A 7,897-nucleotide genomic window follows, 5' to 3' on the forward strand; every position below is an offset into this window, starting at 1 on the left:
TCCTAAAGCATGAGCATGCTGAGGATGATGATGAGGAGGAGGAGTACAGTCCCAAATCCCTCCCACAGCCGCAGCTCTGGAAGAGTGCTTGTCCCGCCTCCCCAAGTCTCAGACACACTCTTATTGGCTTAAACCTTTAGAGCGGGATGACGTCACATGAGAATGGATAAGGAAGTTATTCTGGATCCATGGGTTTTTTTGTATTTTTTAGTGTTTTTTTCTACCTGCTGCTACTATATATATATATATATATATATATATAGTAGCAGTATATATATACTGCTATATATAGTATGTATATATTTTTTTCTCTTACATATCTCTTTGTATCTATCTTACAGTACATATACAAATTGACATTCTAATATATTAAATGACAGTGAGAGAGAGAGAGAGAGATATGCAAGAAGTACATATAGATTAGGGATGGGAATCACCCGGGACCAACCAATAGGATATTATCATGATACATAGGTGCCGATTCTATTTGTATTGCGATTCTATAAGTATCACGGTTTTCGAAATATTTTGATTCTATATTCTTTTTTAAAACATTTCATTACAGTTTATATGAAACTAAGCAAATACAGTAATTTGCTCCTACCACACGACACTATGCCGTGCTGCCTGCTTGTGTGTGAATAGTTGTCGGATTATAAAGGAACTTCCATATTTTACTACCTTTTGAGAACTTTCACTCACTGGATATTCTGACCATTCTCTAGAGATGGTTGCCCATCAGCCTGCCTGGCAATAACAACCATCCCATGTACAGAGTGTAAAAAATGTTCACTTAAATCACCTTTCCTTTCTATTTCCGATGCTCGGTTTGAGCTTCAGCAGATAGTCTTGATCAAGTCTACATGCCTAAATGCATTAAGTTTCTACCCTGTGAATTCAATGTCTATACCACTTTATCCTGTGCAGGGTTGCAGGGGGCCTGGATCCTATCCCAGAAGACTTAAAATTTCAAATGTTCAAAGTTTTATTCATCACATACACAGTCATACACTGTATGATATGAAGTGAACTGCTTATATGACTTCTGTTGACCTCCCTTGAATTAAAAAAAACCTTTAAATGTACATAATATATATTATAATATACTATAGTATAATATATATCCGGGCTATAGGAATAATAAAAATCTAAATGAAATAGTGGAATAAGATGAAAATATAAAGAAGTTAAAGAATATATATTAAAAATAAAAAAATATATATAGCAAAATAAAATATAATATGAATGTAATAGGAATGTGATGTAGAGTGTAGAACCGAGTCCAGTTATTGGCAAGATAATGTGCAAGATTGCAATTCAAGCTCACAGTGTGCAAAATTTGCAAATGTGCAAATGTTCCATGTGTTAACGTATGTGTGTGTCCTAGTAAAAAGTAAAAGTTTGCAGTTCAGAGGTGTGCAAAATGTGCAAGCGTGTGACTGTTAGGTCCTATGTGGTGTTGTGATTGAGAGCTTGTATAGCCTGCTCTCTCTGTGTTGGCCTTCAGGGACCGGAAGCGCAGAGAAGTGAGAGAACAGTCCATTGTTGGGATGGCTGAGGTCTTTCACTATCTTCCTGGCCTTGGTCCAGCACCGCTTGCTGTAGATCGAGTGCAGGTCAGGGAGCTTGGTACAGATGATGCATTCAGCTGATCACACCACCCTCGTCTGTCCTGCATGGTGCTGTTCCCGAACCAGGTTAAGATGTTTACCGTCAGGATGCTCTCTCTGGTGCAGGAGTAAAAGTTCCTAAGCACCTTAGAGGGCAGTCTAAAGTCTCTCAGACATCTAAGGTGGTAGAGACGCTGCCAGGCCTTTTTCACCACTGTGTTTCTGTGATAGGACCATGACAGGTCCTGTGTAATGTGAACACCAAATTATAAAAATTTATAAAAAGTACATTTATGCAGTGACTTTCGCTACTTAGGGTACAAGGCAGGTAATGAAGTGCCAATCCATCGCAGGGCACACACATACACCCACTCACACACTTCTTCACATTCTATGGTCAATTTGGGTAAAAACAATTAGCCTAATCTGCATGTCTTTGGACTGTGGGAGGAAACACCAAGCTTCGGGTGAACATGCACACAGACCAGAGAAGAGAATCAAACCTGGTTTCTGGAAATGCAAGTCAAAAGTCCTGCATAAATGTACTTTTAATAAATAATTTTTTTGTCCCAATCAGGTCATTATATGTAAATAATGCATGCTGGAGTGATGTGATGATTTGCAATGCTTTATAATGTTTTATTCATTAATAAACTGCATGTTGTGCATTTTAGTCAGTGTTTAGTTCTCGCTCAATAAATTTATGCCTCTCTGTTGGGAAACTCTATGTCCCCTTAAAAAAATCACATCAAGGATTATACAGTATGTTTTACTTTTAAATACTGTTATTTAAAGCATACTGCTATTTATCTATTATTTAATAGATAATAGTTTTTTGTTAAACTTTTATGTAACTTTTAGATTATGTGTAGTCTGTGACATACACGTCCCTGTAATTGAGCTGCTAGGAATAAAACCATATTAATCGTATTGTTAAATTCCAGCAATTTCCAGCTATAAACATTTGGAACTCTACTAAAATATTAAAAGTAAAAATAAAAGAATAAAATAAGTTGAAATAAATAAATAAATAAATAATAAATAAATAACAACAACAGCAACAACAACAATAATAAATAAATAAATAAATAAATAAACACTTAAATGTAAGTGAGGTTTACTAATTTATTTCTTGATGTATAAGCACGTCCAAGGATTTAAACACAAACTACAATTTCTATAATTATAGGAACACAGTTGATTTTTATTTATCTTTTCATTTCTGCAGAAGCAGCAAAACACAAGATTTAAAAAAAATGAACATCAGCTACAATTTCTGTAATTACAGTAATACTGTACACTAAGTGAAGGCCTCAGCAAAAGGTTAGCGCTAGACTTAGTAATTGCTTTCTAGATTTTCTACCTTATTCCGCTACTTCGTATGATGTTTAATAAGAACGATATTTGCAGTCTGCCCAGGCTGAGTGAGTCTGTGCCCACTGTAGCCTCAGATCCCTGTTCTTAGCTTGTAGTAGTGACACCTGATCCTCTTCTGGTGTGGTTCATCATGCAGAGATGCTTTTCTGCTCACCACAGTTATATGAGAATCCTTGCTGTCTGCTTAAACCAGTCTGGCCATTCTCTTTGTTCCTGTAATCAGTTAAATAAAAAATAATAATACAATTTCTATATGCACAGTAGTGGCTTATAAGCTTCATCAGCTAATATTGGATTCAACAGAGAGCTCACTTACAAAGAAATAGAGATACAACATAGAAAGAGATCAAACGTTTTCTCCATTGTGATGTGAGATGTGAACATTACTGACTAATTAGATACAATATACAAGTAAATATACAAGTGTAGAAGTATTGTATATGTATATATTACATTCTAAAACAACATTTGTCTTCATAACTATGAAATAATAAATATGGCATTTAATAATTAAGTAATAATGGTCAGTTGTTATTTTAAGACATGAATGTCAGCTGTTCTGGAATACTGTAGTTCTTGCAAGAACAATATTATCAAGTTTATTTGTGCTTCATCCATCAAGTACCATGATGAAACTGGCTCTCATTTAGATCAGCCCAGGAAAGCAAGACCTAAACCTACCTCTAATGCAGAGGAATTTGTTTAGGGTTACCAGCCTCAGAAATCACCAATTAACGAACAGTACCTCCGATAAGTGCCGTTATGAAGGCTCTACAGAGCATAAGTAGCAGAGACATCTTAATATCAACTTTGGAGGTTATTGCATATTTGGGATGGCTTCGGCATTGTTTTACAATGTAGTAGAAAAATAAAATAAAAATCAGGAAAGACCATGGAATTAGAAGGTGTGTCCATACCCATATGATGACTGTATATATACAGAGAAGAATGAGTGTTTCTGAAAGATGTTGTGTTTTTGGTTTTTACACACAACATTATTAAATGAATAATGTATCCATGACTACATTCTAGTTTTACAGTCTTTATCATATGGGTGTAACTTTCCGAAAACTTCTTCACACCTCCTGCCAGTAAGCCACATCATGCGAAACAAAAGAAGCAGACAGCAGGATGGGAAAAATAACACTTCTCCCAAGCCTTGGACAGGAAAAAAAGAACTTTTTAGCAAATGTAAACACACACAACATAAACCTACCTTGAAAAGTCATAGGTCAAAGTAAAATAAGATCTCTGGTCTAGCACTACTCTCAAAATGTTAACTTATTGGGTTATATACACTTATTATCATTATAAAAAAAAATTGTAGCTGACAATATTTTCCTTTATTGGGTTTATGAAGAAGCAGTAAGCTGACCAACTGCACCGATCAGTCACAACACTAACACTACTAGCAGGTGAATTGAATAACACTGATTATGAATTATATACCAGTAAACTGGTGACAGGATTATGAGCAACCCAATCTTATCGAAAAGCTAACGTAGCACAAATAGATTTTTTTTAAAAAAGGTCAATGCTGGCAATGAGAGAAAAAAAGTTCCAAGATTCCAATCCAATCAAGCTCCCATGGAATGTGCTGTACAAACAAGTCTGATCCATGGAGGCCCCACAACGCAGTCCCCAGCAACCAAAGGATCCTCTGCCAATGTCCTGACACTACAGCCATCCCCAAAAGTCTTGTGGAACTGGTTGGTGTATACCTAAGGAGCCGAAGTACTGTTTTCCATCATAAAACCTTGCACAAGCTTTTTATAACAATATTATTGTATAAAAAAAGATAAATAAATAAATTGGCTCAATGTTTAACACTTGCACTTCCCGGTCCCAGATTCGATTCCTGCCTCGAGTCTGTGTGCATGGGGTTTGCTTATTCTCCCTCTGCTTGGTGGGTTTCCTCCGCATACTCTGATTTCCGCCTACAGTCCAAAGACATGCAGATTAGGCTAATTGGCATTCTCAAATTGCCTGTAGTGTGTGAATAAGCGTGTGAGTGTGTGTATATGTGGGTGGATTATGCCCTGCGATGGATTATGTCCTATGGATTACGTCTCGTGTCCTAAGTCTCCTGGCCCCCAGGCACCCTGTGACCCTGTACACAGGATAAAGTGGTTAGACAATGAGTGATAAATTAATGAACTCACTCACTCACTCGCTATACGGCTAATCCTGTACAGGATCACAGGAGGCCTGGAGCCTAACATATAAAAAGTTAATTTTTTTGCCTCTTCTTCAGAGGACTTGATAAATACATTGAAATTCTTGCTAAGGTAGGGATATTGTTTTGCAGACAATCATTCTTTCCTACAGTGTCCAGTGCAGTATCGATTCCCTGATGGGGAACACTAGGGGACGCAGATGATGGTGGACCCTTCATCAAGTCTGTGCACCCTTCAGTACTGGTGCCGAACCGAGATAAACCGTGAAGAATGGTATCACGGGGAAGAAAAACTTGTGCCAAATCTAACATGTGGACTGTATGCTCCTCTGTGGTGACCTGTAACAGAAGCAAACCAATATTTGCTACACACAGTAAGGGTATGCTTTGGATATATAATATATTATTTTATAGTGTGGTAGTGGGCATGTTTTCACTGTGTTAACTTTTCTCTGTCTGTGTGTCATGAAGTGTGAACTTAGTAGTGCTGAGCAAAGCAATTTCCACTGACACTGTTCTGTTGAGTTGTGGCTTTGTTTGCAAGTGTCTAAGACTTTGAGTTCAACAGAAAAATATTTCAGTTCAGAAGGCCATGCTCGAAAAGCCGAGCCGAGCCGAGACCCTAAAATAAATTAACACCACACTATGAAAATTGGGAGAACTTGCAGGTTGCCCTGAGTCGAGATCATCCAGCTCTTCGCCAGCTCGCTGCTTATGAAATATGCTTATGAAATTCCATAAAGAATGTATTAATTGTCCATGGCATTGGATTATGAATAGAGAATAATTATGCAATGTTTTATTACCATGCCATACACCATGCACAATAGCTTCATGATTTTTATCTTAAATCTTCTAACGGAGCAAATTTTGAAATTATAAAAATTCCATGATCCTTTGGGGGAGAATATAAACAAAAGGCATAATATCTCTCTATTTAAAAAGCTTGCTAAATTCAATTCCTTTTCAATTTAGTAACCTGACTTTGATAATTTCTTCAAGAGAAATAGTAAAATGTTTAATCTGTTAATTAGTAAATTTGTGTGATTATACCTCATAATTAATACTCGTGAAACTTGGTGCTAAATCGAAAGACTTGTAAAGTAAAAGTTAATTTTGCCAGATGTTTTGGCTTGCACATGACTTGATCACATTGTGATTTTATCTTGACATCTTGCTGATCGAATTAAGCACGAATCAGAGCAGCCCTTAAAGATGATTATGAAAAGGTTTGATTTACAAGCATTACATCCTGGTGCCAGTTTTGCTAATACTGATTAACTATAATGATTAATCAGTATTAGCAGGTATAATTATACTTTATCATGGACCAGGTATGTGAGCTGTGGGCTAAATCAGATTCAAATTCAGTTGACTCCTCTTTGAAATGCCTGGGTTAATTGTCATGTCAACACTGCTATATTAAAAAAACTTGACCCTGCTTTTATTTGCTGGCTGGTGGCATTATGACAATTGATCACGAATATATGTACAGTACATAACTACATCCTGTCATTTAGCACACATAATAACCTAATGCATCAAGGAGAAGAGTGAATTTTTGGTTTATAAACCTTACTTTGTCTGTCCAGATGGTGGCACTATGACAAAAGAATCACGCAGGCCTTGTAGGTGGACTAATTCCCACAATAATTTTAAAGATTCAATCATATCACACAGTGTAAAATGGAATTATGGCACACATTTGTAGTTAAGCATACCTTTTAGTTATGCTGTTATAGTTAGTCCTGCCGGAGTCTCTGCTTGCACTCTACACTAAATATACATTCACATTATACATTATGTGACTGCGACCATACCAAATTGTTATGTCTCCTCTTCTGCTCTCCCCTCTTCTGTTCTCTCTTCCCCTCTCTCTGTCGAGCTACACATGTCGTTGCTGAGCTGCCAGTGATCCAGACTCCCTCTGCCCCCTGGACCTGTCTGACCCATCCTGGTGCCCCGTTTCTGGTTGGAGATCTTGCCGCATGGATGCCCCGTGTGTCTCTTTGGAATGCGTCTGGTGTCTGGGGATAGTTTTAGAACCGTTTCATAAAGGCGGTTCTGGCCTCGACTGGTGTTGACAGCTGTTTCTCTGAGGACTTGACTTGGCTGCGGTTGCTCGATAGTTCAAGATTGCATTTGTCTCCAATAACTACCTGGACTCCATATTTACATCAATTAACATCAACTGTTGTTGAACTAGCTGAACTGGCTGCCATCTAACACACAGTATAAATGCAGATCAATTCCTGATTTCTGTTTCACCCAAATGAGGATGGGTTCCCTGTTGAGTCTGGTTCCTCTCAAGGTTTCTTCCTATTACCATCTCAGGGAGTTTTTCTTTGCCACTGTCGCCCGCGGCTTGCTCACCAGGGACAATCTGCTCATCTTGATTCATGCACATTCACATTCCATACAGACTTAAATAATTCTTTTGATTTTGTAAAGCTGCTTTGCAACAATGGCAATTGTTAATTGCGCTATAAAAATAAAAATTGAATTGAATTGAATTTGCCTGAACAAGATGTTGACATTATGCTGACCAAATCTGTCAGGAATTAAATGATCCGAATTCCAGTTTGAAATGAATGTTTGTTGAAAAACAGTTGAACAGTTTTCAACAGTTCAACAGTAGTTGAAAATCTATAAACCGAGCAAATTTCAGCTTCATCAAATGTATGATTTGCATATAAGACAAATTGGCAATAAATAAAGAAATAAATATTTAAAT

Source organism: Clarias gariepinus, chromosome 2, assembly GCF_024256425.1.
Source record: "Clarias gariepinus isolate MV-2021 ecotype Netherlands chromosome 2, CGAR_prim_01v2, whole genome shotgun sequence".
In the NCBI taxonomy this organism is placed as follows: Eukaryota; Metazoa; Chordata; class Actinopteri; order Siluriformes; family Clariidae; genus Clarias; species Clarias gariepinus.